The 17,471-nt window shown below is 61.0% G+C and overlaps 1 long non-coding RNA gene across 7 annotated transcripts in view; it reads left to right on the top strand.

Annotated features, from left to right (window-relative positions):
• Positions 1–17,471, top strand: part of LOC127489155 (uncharacterized) — a 477,275-nt gene that overhangs the window by 406,818 nt on the left and 52,986 nt on the right. For 2 of the 7 annotated variants that reach the window (XR_011384360.1, XR_011384364.1), the window contains 3 exons: positions 1,382–1,507; positions 1,712–1,896; positions 8,076–8,878. This is a non-coding gene — a long non-coding RNA (uncharacterized lncRNA). Of the gene's footprint in view, positions 1–690; positions 1,508–1,711; positions 1,897–2,756; positions 3,398–3,569; positions 4,434–8,075; positions 8,881–17,471 lie in introns of those variants that run through there. The other 5 variants (XR_011384363.1, XR_011384362.1, XR_011384358.1 and 2 more) reach the window with 5 other exon arrangements.

Genomic DNA, 17,471 nt, shown 5'->3' with positions numbered 1-17,471 from the left:
CGGGACTAGAACCTGGTGCCCATATGAGATTCGGGCACCGCAGGAGGAGGATTAACCAAGTGAGCCACTGCACCAGCCCCTATCCATCATTATAATCTTTACAGCTTCCCAATACTTAAAAACTTTTCCAAAGATATTGGTGATTATGACAAATATAAACCTTTTTTTTTAAGGTTTATTTATCTATTTAATGAGATAACAAGAGAGGGAGGGAGAGAGAGAGGGGTCCTCTACCCACTGGGTCACTCCCCAGATGGCCAACAAGGCCGGGGTGGGGCAGGCTGCACCCAGGAGCCAGGATCTCCATCCAGGTCCCCCATGCGGGCGCAGGGCCCAGGTGAGCAGAGCTGGGATGCAGGCGAAGCCCTCCCGAGAGAATTCTAGCCGGCGTCCTGTTCAATGGGGAAGGGGGAACTGGGAATAAAGGCGCAGGAAGCTTGAGCGAGAAACGCACGAGGGAGGGGGCGTTGGTCCCGGCCCCTTGGCCGTCCCACCCAGGCCTCCAGGACCCTAGCCTTGCACCCCAGCAGTTCCAGGAAGGTTCAGAGGAGCCATTTCCTGCCACTCCCCTTAGTCAACTCTGAGGACCACAGGCTCGCTCCAGCCTGCGCCGCCCCCCCAACCCCGCCCCGCCCTCCTCGTCCCCCCGCCCCGCCCAGCTCCCCCAGCCCTAGTCCGACCCCTTGGGTTCCTGGCGTTGCTTCCACTTGGGGTAACTCTGTTGGGAGATCCTGTGAGCAAGCGTCCGCACACATACATGCACACACACACACACACACAGGTACACACGCATGCACACGGGTACACACACACGCACAGGTGCACATGCATACACGGGTGAACACACGGATACACACAAGGATGCACACGGGTGCACACAGGTACACGCACGCACACACGGATGCACACACGGGTGCACACGCGCAGTCTGCAGGGCCAGCCCAGCTTCCTCTCCCCTAGGGTCCCCCCCCCCAGGGAACCCCAGACCCCCGGGCGGTGGCACCAGGTGGGCCATGAGACCCCCGGGAGTGGCTCAGCCCTTAGCCCAGCTGGCCTGGGCCCCGGAGACGTCCCAGTGACGCCCCTCCCAGCGGAGGGCGGTGTGGGGGGCGGCGGGCAGGCCCCTGCCTGGGGAGGGGGAGGCGGCCAAGGACAGAAGGGAGTATGCAGGGCGGGCTTGGGGCACAGACCCTGGGGCCCCACAGGGCGGGCCGGGGGCGGCTTCGGGCTGCAGTCGCCGCGCCCTTGGGGAGACCCGAGGGAGCGGAGCTCCCAGCTGAGGCCGGCGGCTGGGGAGTGAGCAGCAGACGTGCGAGGCTGCGTTCACGCGGGCGGGGGCCTGGGGCTCTTCGCGGCTCAGCGGCGTCCCCGCCCCGCGCAGGCATCTTGTCGCCCATGAAAAAGACGGAGATGGACAAGTCGCCATTCAACAGCCCCTCGCCGCAGGACTCGCCGCGCCTGTGCAGCTTCACGCAGCACCACTAGCCCGTGATCGCCGTGCACAGCCGTGAGCGCGGGGCTGGGCGGGGGCCAGGGGCAGAGCGCGCACACCGGCGCGGGGCCGGGGCCAAGGGCTTGGGGCAGAGCGCGCACACCGGCGCGGGGCCGGGGCCAGAGGCTTGGGGCAGAGCGCACACACAGGCGCGGAGCGGGACCGGGGCCAGGGCGGAGCGCTGGGCCCAAGCCCCGCGCTCACCGCCCCGCCGCGTAGGCATCGTCCGGAGTCCGCACCCGTCCTCCGCCCTGCACTTCCCCACCACGTCCATCCTGCAGCAGATGGCGTCCACCTACTTCCCGCACACGGCCATCCGCTACCCGCCGCATCTCAACCCTCAGGACCCGCTCAAAGATCTCATGTCGCTGGCCTGCGACCCGGCCAGCCAGCAGCCTGGACCTGTGAGTGCGGGATGGCCAACGGGCGGCGGAGGGGCGCGGCGCCGGGGACAGGGGTCCGCGGGCAGCCGCAGATTCCTTCTCCTTGTCTCCTGCCAGGCCCCCGCAGCGATGCGCGTCCTGCCCTCGGGGTTTCGCATTTGGGAGCGGCTGGCGAGGTTGCACCTTGTGAACAGACAGGGAGGAGGGGTACAGGGGTCCCAGCCCCCTGGACCTCCATCCGGTCTCGGGCCTGCCCAACCCCCGTGGCCCTGCCGGCGCCCTGGTCCCTCCGCGGCCGCCCCCCACCCCCGCTCAGCGGGGCACGCAGCGCTCCTCCCTTCCCCGCAGGCTCTGGCCCCAGTCTAGCGGAAGGGGCGGCGTGCCTGTCCACTCCTCCCTCCACTTCCCCCCCCCCCGCACATACTGGGCTCCTTCCCGTCTCCCTCCTATCAGCTAGGGGGAGCCGCCTCCCAGGAAGCCGGTGGGAATCAGGGCTCCCCTGCAGGACCCGCGGTTTGCCCTCCAGAGAGCCAGGGGCCACGTGGTCAGGGCCAGAGGAGCCGGGCGCGCGCGCGCAGGGGGGTGGGCAGCACAGGGGGCGCAGGGGTCTCAGGCCCCAGGCGTCTGCGGGCTGCGGGAACGAGGATCCGGACTTCACAGCTCTGGGGACTCAGGGGGACAGAGCCCCGGGCTGGCCCACTCCATTCTGGGTATTTTTAGGATACATTTATGATTTATCTGAAAGGCAGAGTTGGGGGCGGGGGGGGGGGAGAAGAGAGAGAGAGAGAGAGGTACAGGTGTTCTGTCCACTGGGTCACTCCCAGAATGGCTGGGGCAGGGCCATGCCAGAGCCAGGAGCTCCATCCGTGGTTCCCCCGCAGGTGCAGGGGCCCAGGCACCTGGGCCATCAGCTGGGGACCCGGATGGGAAGTGGAGCGGCCGGGACTCGAACCAGCACTCCGTGGGTGCTGGCATTGTGCACAGCCCGCCATGGGCCACATCTCGCAGTGCAAGGGAGGGTTCCACCTGGCCCTGGAAGCCCCCTACCCCCTTCTATACTTTTCCAGCTGAGAACCCTGGATCACAGCTTGGTGACCTCTGTCCGCCCTGCCCCGCCCCCTCTCACACCCAGGCCAGGAACCAGCTTCCCTTGAATTGCCAGGAAGCTGGCCCCAGATTCAAATCCTGCCTCAGCCAGCTTGAAGGCCCAGGCTTACCCCGCCCACTCACCTGTGAGGTGGGGGAGGGCAACTGTGTCCTGAGAAGACTCCCCTGGGGGTGAACTGGGCCATGCCCAGGGCCTGGCATGCAGTAGGCACTTAATAGATGTGGACAGCACGTAGATCCCCTCCCTGGAAGCCACACGGGGCTCTGACCACAAACCCAGGCTCCTGCCCCCAGGCCTGGCCAGGCCCCTGCTCCCCTCCCCCTCTGCAGCCCCTGACCAAGTGCCCTGGGCATGATTAGAGTGAGGGAGTGAGGCCTGCAGACCTGCAGCTGTCCTGCCTTGCCCCACGCAGCAGTTTGGAAGTTACCAAATGCCCTCGGAGACAGGCGGCCCCCAGGACCGCGGGGTGCGGGGTGCCGCGGGAGTGCGTGCAGAGGGCCGGCTGTGTGACCCCAGGCAGCGGACACCCTCTCTGGACCTGGCCGGCCCCTCGCTAATGGGCTCTTGGTCGCTCTCCTCCCTGCAGCCTACTCTGCAACCAACATGTTCCCTGCAAACCGTTCCTTTGGGATTAGGACCAAGGGATCCTGTGGGCAGCTTTTAGGTACAGGTAGGGGCTGAGAGGCTGCCGGAGGGGGGCTGGGAGCCTGGCAGAGGGGCCGGCCTGGCCTGGGGGGCACACGGAGAGGAGAGGGGAGCCTGCCCGCCTCTGCTGCCAGCCACAGCCTGGGCTCCAGGGTCCTCCAGCGAGCCTGGGCTGCCTTCTCCTGGGCTCCCCCTCCTGCCTCCTGCCCAACATCTGTCCAGATGGGGAGAGGCCCAGAGAGTCCAGGGACCTGCCCAGGGTCACACAGCCATCGGCTGGAACTTGCCTCACCCCCACCCTGTGCCCCAGGCCCAGTGGCCTGGGGGGAGACCCTGCTCTGGGGAGGGGCTCAGAGCAGGGAGGTGAGTGACCCCGGGGCCCATGTGTCCCCCAACCTGCACGCCTTAGGGGACCCTGGGCCTGAGACAATAGGAGGGGCCCCAGAGCCCCAGCCCCTCACCGTGTTATTGGGGAGGGGGTCTCAGATGCACAGAAAAGCCAGCCCAGAAGCTCCAGGTCATGTGGGGGAGGTCCCCGAGGCCGTGGCTGGACCCTGCTGCACCCCTCTGGGCCTCAGGCACAGGGCAGGGGCCAGCAGCTCCCACACCCAGGTCACTGGGAGCCGGGGCGGCACTGACCGGGCCCAGACCCCCTCCAGTGGGGGCTTTGAGCTCCTAATTGATTCAGAAACCAAAGCTAATAGGGCTCAGGCCTGGCCCTAACTCTTCCCCCGCCACCTGCCTGAGAGCAGAGGGAAACCAAGCCAAGCAAGGCCCCAGCGAGGATGGGGTGGGGGGCCAGGGTGCAGGGAGAGGTGGGGAGGGGCCTCCCTGCAGGGCTCACAGGGAGGGGGGTCCACAGTGGGTCAGGGCGCTGGGACAGGTTGTGACTGTTGGGAGGGGGGTGTGAGGGCAGGTGCCGCCCGCTCCCTGCAGCCAGGGAGGGGGCAGGAAGCCAGAGCCCCGCTCTGGGCCCCATCAGGGCTGATTCCAGCTCTGTCCGCACTTCCTCCCCCATTGGTGTTATTCCTGGCAGTGTGCCACTCAGCCCCCAGCCCGCCCCCAAGCCTCCTCCTCTGTAGCCCCTCCCCCAATCAATACCCATTGATTTCCACCCCCACCCCCAGCACTTGCCTAGCCCTCTGAGCTGGGCTCACCTGGGCACCCCAGCCCCCAGCCGCCCGCCGGCCCCGGGATCACCCCAAGGAAGGCCAGGGTCACATGCCAAAAGCCACGTGGGCAGCCGCGGCCAGGCCCCAGGAGGCAGAGGCTGTCCACTGGAGAGGGTCATGCCCAGAGCCTGGCTGGTTGCCAACGGAAACCAGACATGAGGTAGTTGCCAAGATTAATTTGAACACGGCTGGAGGTGGGCAGGTGCGAGCTCAGGTGCCACTTCCTTGGGATGGCCCAGTGGCTGCCGCGTTACCTGGTTCCCGGGGATACCAGTGATAAGTGACAGGGGTGGGTGACAGCCCAAGCACCCGGCAGACCTGGGGTCTAGGGAGAGGGACCCAAGATGTCCCCAGCTGGCCCTGGAGTCAGGAGATAGGCCCGAGCAAACACCTGCAAGTCCTGGTGTCTAGGGAGATGGGCCCTAGCTACCTGCCACCACCCGGCCCTGGAGAGAGGGAGACAGGCCCAAGCTGCCCCTGGCCAGGCCTGGCGTCTAGGGAGACGGGCCCGAGCCACCCCCCCCCCCAGCCCTGGAGAAGAAGGAGACAGGCCCAAGCTCCATGGCCGGCCCTGGGGTCTAGGGAGACAGGCCCGAGCTGCTCTCGGACAGCCCTGGGGTCAAGAGACAGGCCTATGGCACCGTGGCTCAATAGGCTAATCCTCTGCCTGCGGTGCCTGCACCCTGGGTTCTAGTCCCGGTCGGGATGCCGGATTCTGTCCCAGTAGCTCCTCTTCCAGTCCAGCTCCCTGCTGTGGCCCAGGAGTGCAGTGGAGGATGGCCTAAGTCCTTGGGCCCTGTACCTGCAAGGGAGACCAGGAGAAACACCTGACTCCTGGCTGCGGATCAGCATCATGGTGTGCCGGCAGCAGTGCGCTGGCCACAGTGGCCACTGGGAGGTGAACCAACAGAAAAAGGAAGACCTTTCTCTCTGTCTGTCTTTCACTGTCCACTCTTCCTGTCAAAAAAAAAAAAAAAAAAAAGAGAGAGAGAGAGAGAGGCCTAAGACCCCACTGGCCAACCCTGGAGTCTAGGGAGATGGGCCCTGGAGTAGAGACACGGGCCCAGGCTGCCCCTAGCCAGCCCTGGGATCTAGAGTGATGGGCCCAAGCTGCCCCCAAGCGGCCCTGGGATCTAGAAATTCAGGCTCGGACTGCCCCCCCAAGCCCTGGAGAAGGGGGAGACAGGCCCAAGCTGCCCCCAGCCAGCCTGGGAGTCCAACACTGGCCTGAGTTGCCACCTGGCAGGCTCTGGAGTGTAGGGAGAAGGCCTGGGCTGCCCCCAGCTGTCCTAGAGTCAGGAGAAGGGCCTGAGCCACCCCCGGCCAGCCCTGGGATCTAGAGAGATGAGCCCGGGCCGTCCCCCCCACCCCCCGAGCCCTGGAGAAGAGGGAGACAGGCCCAATCTGCCCCTGGCCAGCCCTGCGGTCTAGGGAGATGGCCCAGGCTGTCCCCCACCCCAGCCCTGGAGAAGAGGGGGACAGTCCCAAGCTGCCCCCTGCTGGCCCTGGGCTCTAGGGAAATGGGCCCAAGCTGCCCCCGGCCAGCCCTGGGATCTAGGGAGACGGGCCCGGGCTGCCCCCCCCCCCAGCCCTGGAGAAGAGGGAGACAGGCGCAAGCTGCCCCTGGCCAGCCCTGGAGTTGAGACATGAGCCTGAGCTGCCCCTGGCCAGCCCTGCGGTCTAGGGAGATGGCCCAGGCTGTCCCCCACCCCAGCCCTGGAGAAGAGGGAGACATTCCCAAGCTGCCCCCTGCTGGCCCTGGGGTCTAGGGAGACTGGCCCAAGCTGCCCCCGGCCAGACCTGGGGATGAGACATGAGCCCAAGCTGCCCCCGGCCAGGCCCTGGGGTCAAAGGAGACAGGCCTGAGCCACCCCTGGCCAACCCTATGGTCTAGGGAGACGGGCCTGAGCTGCCCCCAGCCATCCCTGGGGTCAAGACACGGGTCCGAGCTGCCCCTGGCCTGCCCTGGAATCAGGATATGGACCCGTGCCACTCCCGGCCATCCCTGGGTTCAAGACACAGGTCTGAGCTGCCCCGGGCAGCCCTGGGGTCTAGGGAGATGGGTCAGGGCCGCCCACCCCCTGGCCCTGGAGAAGAGGGCAACAGGCCGAAGCTGCTCATGGCTGGCCTTGGGGTCTAGGGAGACTGGCCTGAGCGTCCCCCGGCCAGCCCTGGGGTCGAGGGAGATGGGCCCAGGCCACCCCCTCCACCCTGCTAGCCCTGGGGTCATGACAGACATGAGTTGCCCCCGGCCAGCCCTGCGGTCTAGGGAGCCGGGTCTGGGCCAACCCCCTGGCCCTGGAGAAGAGGGAGACAGGCCCAACCTGCCCCTAGCAGGCACTGTGCTCTAGGGAGACTGGCCCAAGCAGTCCCCAGCCAGCCCTGGAGTCGAGACCCGGGCCCAAGCTGCCCCTGGCTGGCCCTGGGGTCTAGGGATATGGGCCTGAACTGCCCCCAGCCAGCCCTTGGGTCTATGGAATCAGGCCTGAGCCAACCCCCCCCCCCCTGCCCTGGAGTAGAGGGAGACAGCCCCAAGCTCCCTGGCTGGCCCTGGGGTCAGGAGAAAGGCCTAAGCCCCCCACAGGCCAGCCCAGGGGTCTAGGGAGATGGGCCCGGGCCAACCCCCCCCAGCCCTGGAGAAGAGGGAGACAGGCCCAGGCTCCCTGGCCAGCTCTGGGGTCTAGGGAGGCAGGCCCGAGCTGCCCCCGGCCAGCCCTGGGGTCGGGAGACAAGCCTAAGCCCCCCAGCGTCCAGTCCTGGAGTGTAGGGATTTTGGACTGAGCTGCCCCCGGCTGGTCCTGGGGTCTAGGGAGACAGGCCTGGGCTGCTTCCCCGCCCCAGCCCTGTAGAAGAGGGAGACAGGCCCGAGCTTCCCCTGGCTAGCCCTGGGGTCAGGAGACAGGCCTACGTCCCCCACTTGCCAGCCCATGAGTCTAGGGAGACAGGCCAGAGCTGCCTCTGGTCAGCCCTGGAGTTGAGACAGGGTCCCAAGCTGCCTCTGGCTCAGCCCTGGGGTCTAGGGAGAGGGGCCTGAGCTTCCCCCAGGTCTCCTGTGCCCCTGCTGGGCAGCCCCAGGCTCATCAGCTCCTCTGTGATACCAGGCTAAGGGTCCGCCCTCCTCAGGGCTTGTTACTAACTATTGTGAACTGTAAACAGGATATATTCAATGAAAACCACATCTCATTATGAGCTAGAACAAGTATTGATAACTGAAATGTAAGAGATCCTCTTAATACCAGCAAAAAGCTCAACTCATGTTACTTTCTGAAGTACAGCAGTGAGACTGAGAGTCAGCTTCTCAGAGACAAAAAAAACCATGGAGCAACAGACTGAAGGTGAAGAAAGCACTAGAGGAACCTAGAAGTGTACAAGCAAGAGTAAACTTTACCAAGGAAGGCAAAATAGCAGTGAACTTCAAAAATTTTGTGTAGAACTGGTAATAAAATAGTTATTTTGCTGTAGCTTTGGAATTCATGTACATTTTTCAAAATATGCGTTTTCCATCAATTTTGTGAAGACCTCTCTTGTACATAGGTTTATGTACCAAATAAAGTGCAGTGGGGCAAGGTGTTGGGTCTCCCAGTTAAACAGGCCAGTAAAGATGCCCACATTCCACACCAGAGTACGTGGATTCAATACCCACCTACAGCTTTTGATTCTTGCTTCCTAGTAATGCAGACCCTGTGAGGCACAGGTTATGGTTCAAGTAATTGAGTTCCTGCAACACATATGGGGACTTGGACTAGGCTTTCAGATCCTGGCTTTGGCTTGGCACAACCCCAATCACTGTAGTCATTTAAAGTGCTTACCAGATTGGGAGCTCTCTCTCTTTCTCTCTTTCTCTATCTCTATCGGATGATCTGCCATCTATCTATATACCTATCTACATATCTATCTATCTATCAAATCTATATCTGTTTCATTGTCTTGCTTATTCTCAGACAATAAATGAATCTTAAAAAAATACCTTGGCAAGAAATTTGTATGAAAATGATTCTTAAAAGAGTTTTGCTTTTGGCAGAAGAAAAACAATCTAAGATAAAAGCAAAACAATATAAGCAGGAATGATAAACAACAGAAGGATTAAATGTAGGGGTAAATTTAAGTTATTGACTTTAGAAAGCAATCACATGGATACCTTATCTGTTCAAAATGTGTATAATTTAAATTCTGATAATGGAAAAAAGATGAAAGTGAAACAATTACAGTAAATATGATTCTAGTGTTGTAAAAAGTAGTAAATTTGAAATACTGATGATAAGTCAGCAATAAATCTGACAATTCTAGGGTAACCACAAAAATAATTAAGGAATACATAACCAACAAACCAATGGAGAGGAAATTAAGTAACAAACTGTATAGATTCAAAATGAGGGAGAAGAGGAAACTACTAAAACAGGAAACAAAGTAAGATGCTAAATTCAGGTAAAACATATCACAAAATTTTAAATGTAAATTAACTAAGTGATCCAGCTAGAAATCAAAATTTTCTTATTTAATGGAAAAACAGTTAATTATTTGCTATCTAGGATACAATCCTTAAATGTTTAAGAGTAAAAATGTTGAAAATATACCTGCACATTTTGAATAGAAGACTCTCCTGAGATCTGACAAGACAGACTTTCATGCAGGAACTATTACTAGATATATTCAGAGAGATTTCATAATGATATAGTTATCAATTCAGTGGGAAGATATAGAATTCTAAATTCTTATGTAGGTTAGTATGGGAAGAGTTTTAGCACTTGTCCTTTTTTTTCTTAAAATTTTAAGCTTTTTATTTAGTGAGAGAAAGAACTTACCTTCAGAAACAGTAAAGATTCAGGTGAAAACAACAAAGAAAATTAAGAACATGCTCATAATTCATATTCATATGAATTGAACATGAGTTTTGCTGCGTACAGAATCTTTCATCAAATAAACTTTATTAGGGTGAGCGTAGTGGCACAGTAGGTTAAGTCAATACTTACAGTGTCCATGTCCCGTATCAAATGCTTAGTTTGGGTCCCTGCTACTCTTCTTTTCCAGCTTTTATGAATGTGCCCAGGAGACACAGAAAATGGTCCAAGTCTTTGAGTTCCTGCCACCCTTGTGGAGTGAGTTCCTGGATCCTGACTTTGGCCTAGCCTAGTCCCAGCTGTTGCAGGTATTTGGAGTGTGAACCAGCAGTTGGAAAATCTCTCTCTCCCTTTTTCTCTCGCTGTTGCTTTTGATCTGCAATACAAAGAAATAAATTCAATTTTAAAAAGATACACTTGATCAGCAGCCACTTCCCCTCCCAGGTGTAGGTTAGGCTTGACTAACTTGTGTTGACTAAGGAGAGCCATGTGAGGAAGAAGTTGAAAGGGATAGGTTTTGTGTTACCATGTTCCCTTTTCCTTGTGCTATCATGGGACAGGATTCTACTATGCTTGCTTGGCACGCCTGGGTAACAAAGATAGTATGACTTCTGTGAGCAGAGTCCCCTGCCACAAATGATGGACCTGTACAGTGAGTAAACCAGCAATCTGTTACTATAAAACCCTGCGAGTCACAGTGTTAACCTAGCCTTCCCACCTTGACCTCGTCAACTCTCCCTCCATCCCCTACCCCATGGCCACTGTCCAGCTTATGTTTTATTCACATTCACATTTTATTCAGATTCATGATAGAAGGAGGAAACCATATTAGATGATTTATATTTTCAAGATTTATTTATTTATTTAAAAGTCAGAGTTACAGAGAGGCAGAGGCAGAGGCAGAGGCAGAGGCAGCGGCAGCGGCAGCGAAAGAGAGAGAGAGAGAGAGAGAGAGAGAGAGAGAGAGAGAGAAAGAGAAAGAGAAAGAGAAAGAGAAAGAGAAAGAGAAAGAGAAAGAGAAAGAGAAAGAGAAAGAGAAAGAGAAAGAGAAAGAGAGGTCTTCCATCTTCTGGTTCACTCCCCAGATGAACACAATAGCTGGAGCTGAGCTGATCCAAAGCCAGAAACCAGGAGCTTCTTCTGGGTCTCCCATGGGAGTTCAGGAGCCCAAGGACTTGGGCCATCTTCTACTTCTTTCCCAGGCCATAGCAGAGAGCTGGATCAGAAGTGGAGCACCCAGGACTCAAACCAGCACCCGTATGGGATGCCAGCACTGCAGGTGATGTGTTTACCTGCTACATCACAGTGCTGGCCACAAGATTATATACTTTTACGAGTGCTATAAGCAACTAGCACTGAAAGAAATTATAAAAAGGAGATTTAATAGGTAACACTTGTATAGAAACTACTTAGTGAATCTGTTTCCAAATAATTCAGGAGCATATTGTTATGATCTGTTTTCATAGGTTAATATTAAATAGAAATTTATTTTTAGATACATCCATCAGGAATGTCATATGTGCATACATCTGTATGTTCTCTGAATGGTTGAGAGCGAAATAAAATAATTGCTTACATCTGAATCGCTAGATTTCATGAATAGTGATAGGTTTTAAGAGGAATATAGTTCAGCCGGCGCCGCGGCTCACTAGGCTAATCCTCCACCTTGCGGCGCCGGCACACCGGGTTCTAGTCCCGGTTGAGGCGCCGGATTCTGTCCCGGTTGCCCCTCTTCCAGGCCAGCTCTCTGCTGTGGCCAGGGAGTGCAGTGGAGGATGGCCCAGGTGCTTGGGCCCTGCACCCCATGGGAGACCAGGAGAAGCACCTGGCTCCTGCCATTAGATCAGCGTGGTGCGCCGGCCGCAGCGCGCTGGCCGCGGCGGCCATTGGAGGGTGAACCAATGGCAAAACGAAGACCTTTCTCTCTGTCTCTCTCACTGTCCACTCTGCCTGTCAAAAAAAAAAAAAAAAGAGAGGGATATAATTTTTTCTAGTTGAAAATTGCTCTTCTCACACCTTGTAGGAAGACAGGATGTGAATGGCTGGCAGTGAGGCAAGATTGTTGCAGATTCTCTATCTTAGGAGAGTAGTGGGCTGGAGGGCTGGTGGGAAGAGGGTAGAGCTCATTAACGAGGTAGAGTGGGAGGAAATTAAAATCAGCTGTGGGTCAGAACAACTTTAAGAAGCAGGAGAATTGTGGCAGTGACTGCATGGAGTTCCTGATGAACAGACTGCAGAGTGAAGCAGTGCAGCCTGAACAGGCTGTATTTGCATGGGCGTTCATTGAGGCCTTCAGTATGGGGAGTCAGAGCAGGTAAAATGAAAAAGGGCAAGGAGGGGTGCAAGGCCCAGGACTTGGAGGGCGAGGAGGGGAGCGGGCTTCGGACCTGGAGGTCATGAGTAGAGCAGGGCCCAGGCCCTGGAGACTGAGGAGGGGAGCAGAGTCTGCCCCTGGATTGCAAGGAGGGGAGTGGGGCCCAGGCCCTGGAGGGCCAGAGGGGAGCAGGGCCAGGCCCTGGAGGGCAAGGAGGGGAGTGGGCCCAGGCTCTAGAGGGCCAGAGGGGAGCAGAGCCAGGTCCTGGAGGGCAAGGAGGGCAGCGGGGTCTGGCCCTGGAAGGCGATGAAGGGAGCTGGACCCAGACCCTGGAGGGTGAGGAGGGGAGCGGGGCCAGGCCCTGAAGGGCGAGTAGTGCAGCAGAGCTTGGCAAGAAGGCGAGGAGTGGAGCAGGGCCCAGGCCCTGGAGGGCCAGGAGTGGAGCAGGGCCCAGGCCCTGGAGAGTGAGGAGGGGAGCAGGGTCTGATCCTGGAGGGCTGCAAGGGGAGCAGGGCCCACTCCCAGGAGGGTGATGGGGGAGCAGGGACCAGGCCCTTGAGGGCCAGGAGGGGAGTGGGGTCTCTCCAAGAAGGGAGAGAAGTGGGGCAGGGCCCAGGCCCTGCAGGGTGAGGATGGAGTGGGGTCTGGCCATGGAGGGCAGCGAGTGGCGCCTGGTATAGCCCTGGAGGGTGGCTAGGGGAGCAGGGCACAGGCCCTGGAGTGCGAGGTGGGGAGTGGCACCCATCCCTGGAGAGCGAGGGGAGCAGGGTCCGGCACTGGAGGGTGGCAAGGGGAGTGGGGCCCAGTCCCTGGAAGGTTAGAGGAGGAGCAGAGTTTGGCCCTGGAGGGTGAGGAGGGAAGCGGGGTCCAGTCCCTGGAGGGCGATGAAGGGAGTGGGGCCCATTTCCTGGAGGGTGAGGAGGGGAGCAGGGTATGGCCCTGGAGGGCGAGGAGGGAACAGGGCCCAGGCCTTGGAGGGTGAGGAGGAAATAGGGCCCAGGCCCTGGAGGGTGAGGAGGGGATCCCGGCTGGGCTCTGGAGGGCAAGGAGGGGAGCAGGACCCAGTGCCTGGAGGGCAAGCAAAGGACCATGGCACAGGCCCTGGAGGGCTAGAAAGGAAGCGGGGCCCACTCCCTGGAGGGCAAAGAGGGGAGAAGGGCCCAGCCCTGGAGGGCGGTGAGGGGAGCACAGCACCGGCCCTGGAGTGTGAGGTGGGAGTGGTGCCGTCCCTGGAGAGTGAGGAGGGGAGCGGGGCCCAGGATCTGGATAGCGAGGAAGGGAGCGGGGTCCAGCCCTGGAGGGTGATGACATGAGCGGGGCCCATTCCCTGGATGGCAAGAAGGGGAGTGGGGCCAAGCCCCTTGAGAGCGAGCAGAGGAGCAAGGCCCAGGCCCTGGAGTGTGAGGAGGGGAGCGGGGTCCGGACCTGGAGGGCTGTGAGGGGAGCATCCTCCAGCCCTGGAAGGCAGCAAGCTGAGCTGGGCCCGGGCCCTGGAGGGCGAGGAGGTCTGCACCTTAGGAGAGCATTTTCTGGCCCTGGAAGGCAAGGAGGGGAGCAGGGCCCAGTCCCTTTAGGGCAAGCAGAGGAGCAGGCCAAGGCCCTTTAGGGCAAGGAGGGGAGCTGGGTTTGGCCCTGGAAGGAGCTGAGGGGAGCAGGGCCCAGGCCCTGGTGAGTGAGGAGGGGAGTGGTGTCTGGCCTGGAGGGTGGCTATCAGGCCCAAATAACAAGATGGAGGCCCAGTCTAAAATAGGTGAACCGTGATCCAGGCTCAGATCTCTCACCTCCAGGGCCGGGCCCAGCTCACCTGTTGCCTTCCAGGACCTGGGCCCCGTTCCCCACGCTGCCCTCCAGTGCAGGACCCGGCTCCCCTCCTTGCCCTCCAGGGCCCGGCCCTGCTCCCCTCCTCGCTCTCTAGGGCCTGGGCCCTGCTCCCCTCCTTGCCCTTGAAGGCCTGGCCCAGCTCACCACCGCAGCCTCCAGGGCCTGGGCCCCGTACCCTCCTCACCTCCTCGGCCCTGCCCTGCTCCCCTCCTTGCCCTCCAGGGCCTAGTCCCCGATCCCCTACTCGCTGTCCAGGGCCCTGCCTTGCTCCCCTCTTCACCCTCCAGGGCCCTGCCCTGCTTTCCTTGCCACCCTCCAGGACCTGACCTGCTCCCCTCCTTGCCCTCCAGTGCAGGACCCTGCTCCCCTCCTTGCCCTCCAGGACCTGACCCGCTCCCCTCCTTGCCCTCCAGGCCTGAGCCCAGTTTCCCTCCTTGCCCTCCAGGGCATGGGCCCCGCTCCAATCCTCACCCTCCAGGCCCAGGCCCCGCTCCCTTCCTTGACCTCCAGGGCTGGGCCAGCTCCCCTCATCAACCTACAGGGTCAGGGCTTGCTCCCATCCTCGCCCTCCAGGTCCTGGAACCTGCTCCCCTCCTTGTGCTACAGGACCTGAACCCGCTTCCCTCCTTACCCTCCAAGGCATGGGTCCTGCTCCCATCACTGCCTTACGGGGCCTGACCCCGCTCCCCTCCTCACCCTCCAGGACCTGACCGGTTCCTCTCCTCGCCCTCCAGGGCCTGGGCCCTGCTCCCCTCCTTTCCTCTAGGGCCGGATCCACTCTCCTTGCTGCCCTCCAGTGCAGGATGCTGCTTCCCTCTATGCCTTCCATTGCCCCGCCCTGATACCCTTGCTGTGCTCCAGGGGCTTACCCTGCTCACTTCCTTGCCCACCAGGGCCTGGGCTGTGCTCCTCTTGAGCCCACCAGGGCCATGCCCTGCTCCCCTCCTCGCCCTCCCGGACTAGACCCTACTCCCCTGCTCACCATCCTGGGCCAGGCCCTCCTCCCCACCTCCGCCTACAGGGCCTAGGACCTGATCCCCTCCCAGCCCTCCAGGGCCAGGCCCTGCCCCCTCTTTGCCCTCCAGGGCCGGCCCCCCTCCTCTAATTGCCCTCAAGGACCAGGCCCAGCTCCCCTCCTCACAGTCCTGGGCCAGGCCCCCATCCTCTCCTTGCCCTCACGGGCCACTGAGTTCCCTTTGTCACCCTCCAGGTCCTGGTCCCCATCCCCACCTTGCCCTAAAAAGCCAGGTCATGCTCCTCTCAACACCCTCAAGGGCTGGGCCCAGCAGCACCCTCCTCAGCCCACAGGGTCAGGCCTTGCTCCTATCCTTGCCCTCCAGGGCCTAGGCACACCACCCGCATCGCCCTCCAAGGCCTGACACTGCTCACCTCCATGCATTCCAGGTCTGGGCCCCGATACCTTCACTGCCTTCCAGGGCCTAGAACCGTTCCCCTCGCCAACGTCCAGGGCCTGGCCCCATTCCCCTCCTCACCCTCCAGGACCTGACCCCACTCCCCTCCTCACCCTCCAGGACCTGACCCCACTCCCCTCCTCACCATCCAGGAACTGTCCCCGCTCCCCTCCTTGCCCTCCACATCCACGCCCTCCATGGCCTGGCCCCCATTCCTTCCTAGCCCTCCAGAGCCTGGGCCAAGTTCCCTCCTTGCCCTCCAAGTCTGGGCCCAGCTCCCCTCCTCACCCTCCAGGCCCTAACCCAGGTCCCCTCCATGCCTTCCAAACCAGGCCCCACTCACCTCCTCACCCTCAAAGACCAGACACTCTTCCCCTCCTCACCTCCAGGGCCTAGGCCCTGCTGCCTTCCTCACCCTCCAAGGCCAGGACCTTCTCCCCTCAGGAACAGCCAACACTGCCCTCCAGGGCATGGTCCCACTCCCCTCCTCACCTCCAGGGGCAGGCCTGCTCCTCCTGCTGCCCTCCAGGGCAGGGCCCTACTCCCCCGCCCCACTCCAGTGCAAGATCCCACTCCCCTTCTTGCCCAAAAGGGTCAGCTCTGCTCCCCTCCTCACCCTCTAGCTCCTGGACCCCGTTCCTCTCCCCGCCCTCCAGGGTCAGGCCCTGCTCCCAACCTCACCCTCCAGGGCCAGACCCCACTCCCCTAATTTCCCTCCAGGGCGGGGCCCTGCTTCCCTCTATGCCCTCCATGGCCCTGCCCTGCTCCCCTCGCAGCCCTCCAGAGCCTGACCCTGCTCACTTCCTTGCCCTCCAGAGCCTGGGCCCTGCTCCTTTTCTGCCCACCAGGGCAGACCCTGCTCCCACCACTGCCCTCCAGTGCAGGACCCAGCTTCCCTCCTTGCCCTCCAGGGCCGGGCCCTGATCCCTTCCTCACCTTCTAGGTCCTGGACCCTTCTCCCCTCCTTGCTTTTGAGGGCCAGGCCCCGCTTCCCTAGCCACCCTCCAGAGCTGGACACCGCTCCCCTCCTGGCCCTCCAGCGCCGGGCACTGCTCCCCTGCTTGCCCTCCAGGACCTGAGCCCTGCTCCCCTCCTTGCCAAACAGGGCCTGGGCCCTGCTGCAATCCGTGCATTCCAAGGCCTGGCCCTGCTCAACCCCATGCCCTCCACGGACGGGGCCTCGATCCCCTCACTGCCTTCCAGGGCCTGGCTCCGTTCCCCTTACCACCCTCCAGTGCTGGACACTGCTCCCCACCTAGCCCTCCAGGGCCTTGGCTATGGTCCCTTCCTGGCCCTCCAGGTCCAGGCCCAACTCCCCTCCTCATCCTAGAGGGTCGGGCCCTGCTACCATCCTCGCCCTCCAGGGCCTGGGCCCTGTTCCCCTTGTTGCCCTCCAGTGCGGGACCCTGCTTCCCTCTATGCCGTCCATGGCCCTGTCCTGCTCCCCTCGCCGCACTCCAGGGGCTTACTCTTCTCACTTCCTTGCCCACCAGGGCCTGGGCCGTGCTCCCTTTGCTGCCCACCAAGGCCATGCCCTCCTTACCGTCCTGGGCCAGGCCCTCCTCCCCACTGCCCCCTCCAGGGCCTGGGACCTGATCCCCTCGCGGCCCTCAAGGGCCAGGCACTGCCCCCTCCTCATGCTCCAGGGCCTGACCCTGCTCCTCTCCTCACCCTCCAGGGCCAGGCCCGCTCCTCTTTCTGCAGCCAAGACAGGGCCCTACTCTCCCTGCTGCCCTCCAGTGCAGGCCTACTCCCCTTGTTGTGCTCCAGGGCCTTACCCTTCTCACTTCCTTGCCCACCAGGGCCTGGGCTGTGTTCCCCTTGCTGCCCACCAGGGCCATGCTTCGCTCCCTCCTTGCCCCCCAGGGCTAGACCCTACTCCTCTCCTCACCATGCTGGGCCAGGCCCTCCTCCCCACCTCCGCCTCCAGGGCCTGGGACCTGATCCCCTCGCGGCCCGCAAGGGCCAGTCCCTGCCCCCTCCTCACCCTACAGGACTGGGACCTTCTCCCCTCCTCACCTCCAGGCCTAGGCCCTTCTGCCCTCCTCACCCTCCAGGGCCAGGCACTTCTCCCCTCAGGAACAGCCATCACCACCCTCCAGGGCCAGGCCTGCTCCTCTTGGCCCACCAGGGCAGGGCCCTACTTCCCCCGCTGCCCTCCAGTCAGGACCCCACTCCCCTCTTTGGCCAAGAGGTCCAGGCACTGCTCCCCTCCTCATCCTCTAGGGCCTGGACCCTGCTACCCTCCCTGCCTTCCAGGGAAGGGCCTTGCTCCCCTCCTAGCCC

The sequence above is a fragment of the Oryctolagus cuniculus genome, chromosome 19, assembly GCF_964237555.1.
Source record: "Oryctolagus cuniculus chromosome 19, mOryCun1.1, whole genome shotgun sequence".
Lineage (NCBI taxonomy): Eukaryota > Metazoa > Chordata > Mammalia > Lagomorpha > Leporidae > Oryctolagus > Oryctolagus cuniculus.
The sequence above is the reverse complement of the archived record's forward strand: the minus strand, read 5'-3'. Positions and strand labels throughout refer to the sequence as shown.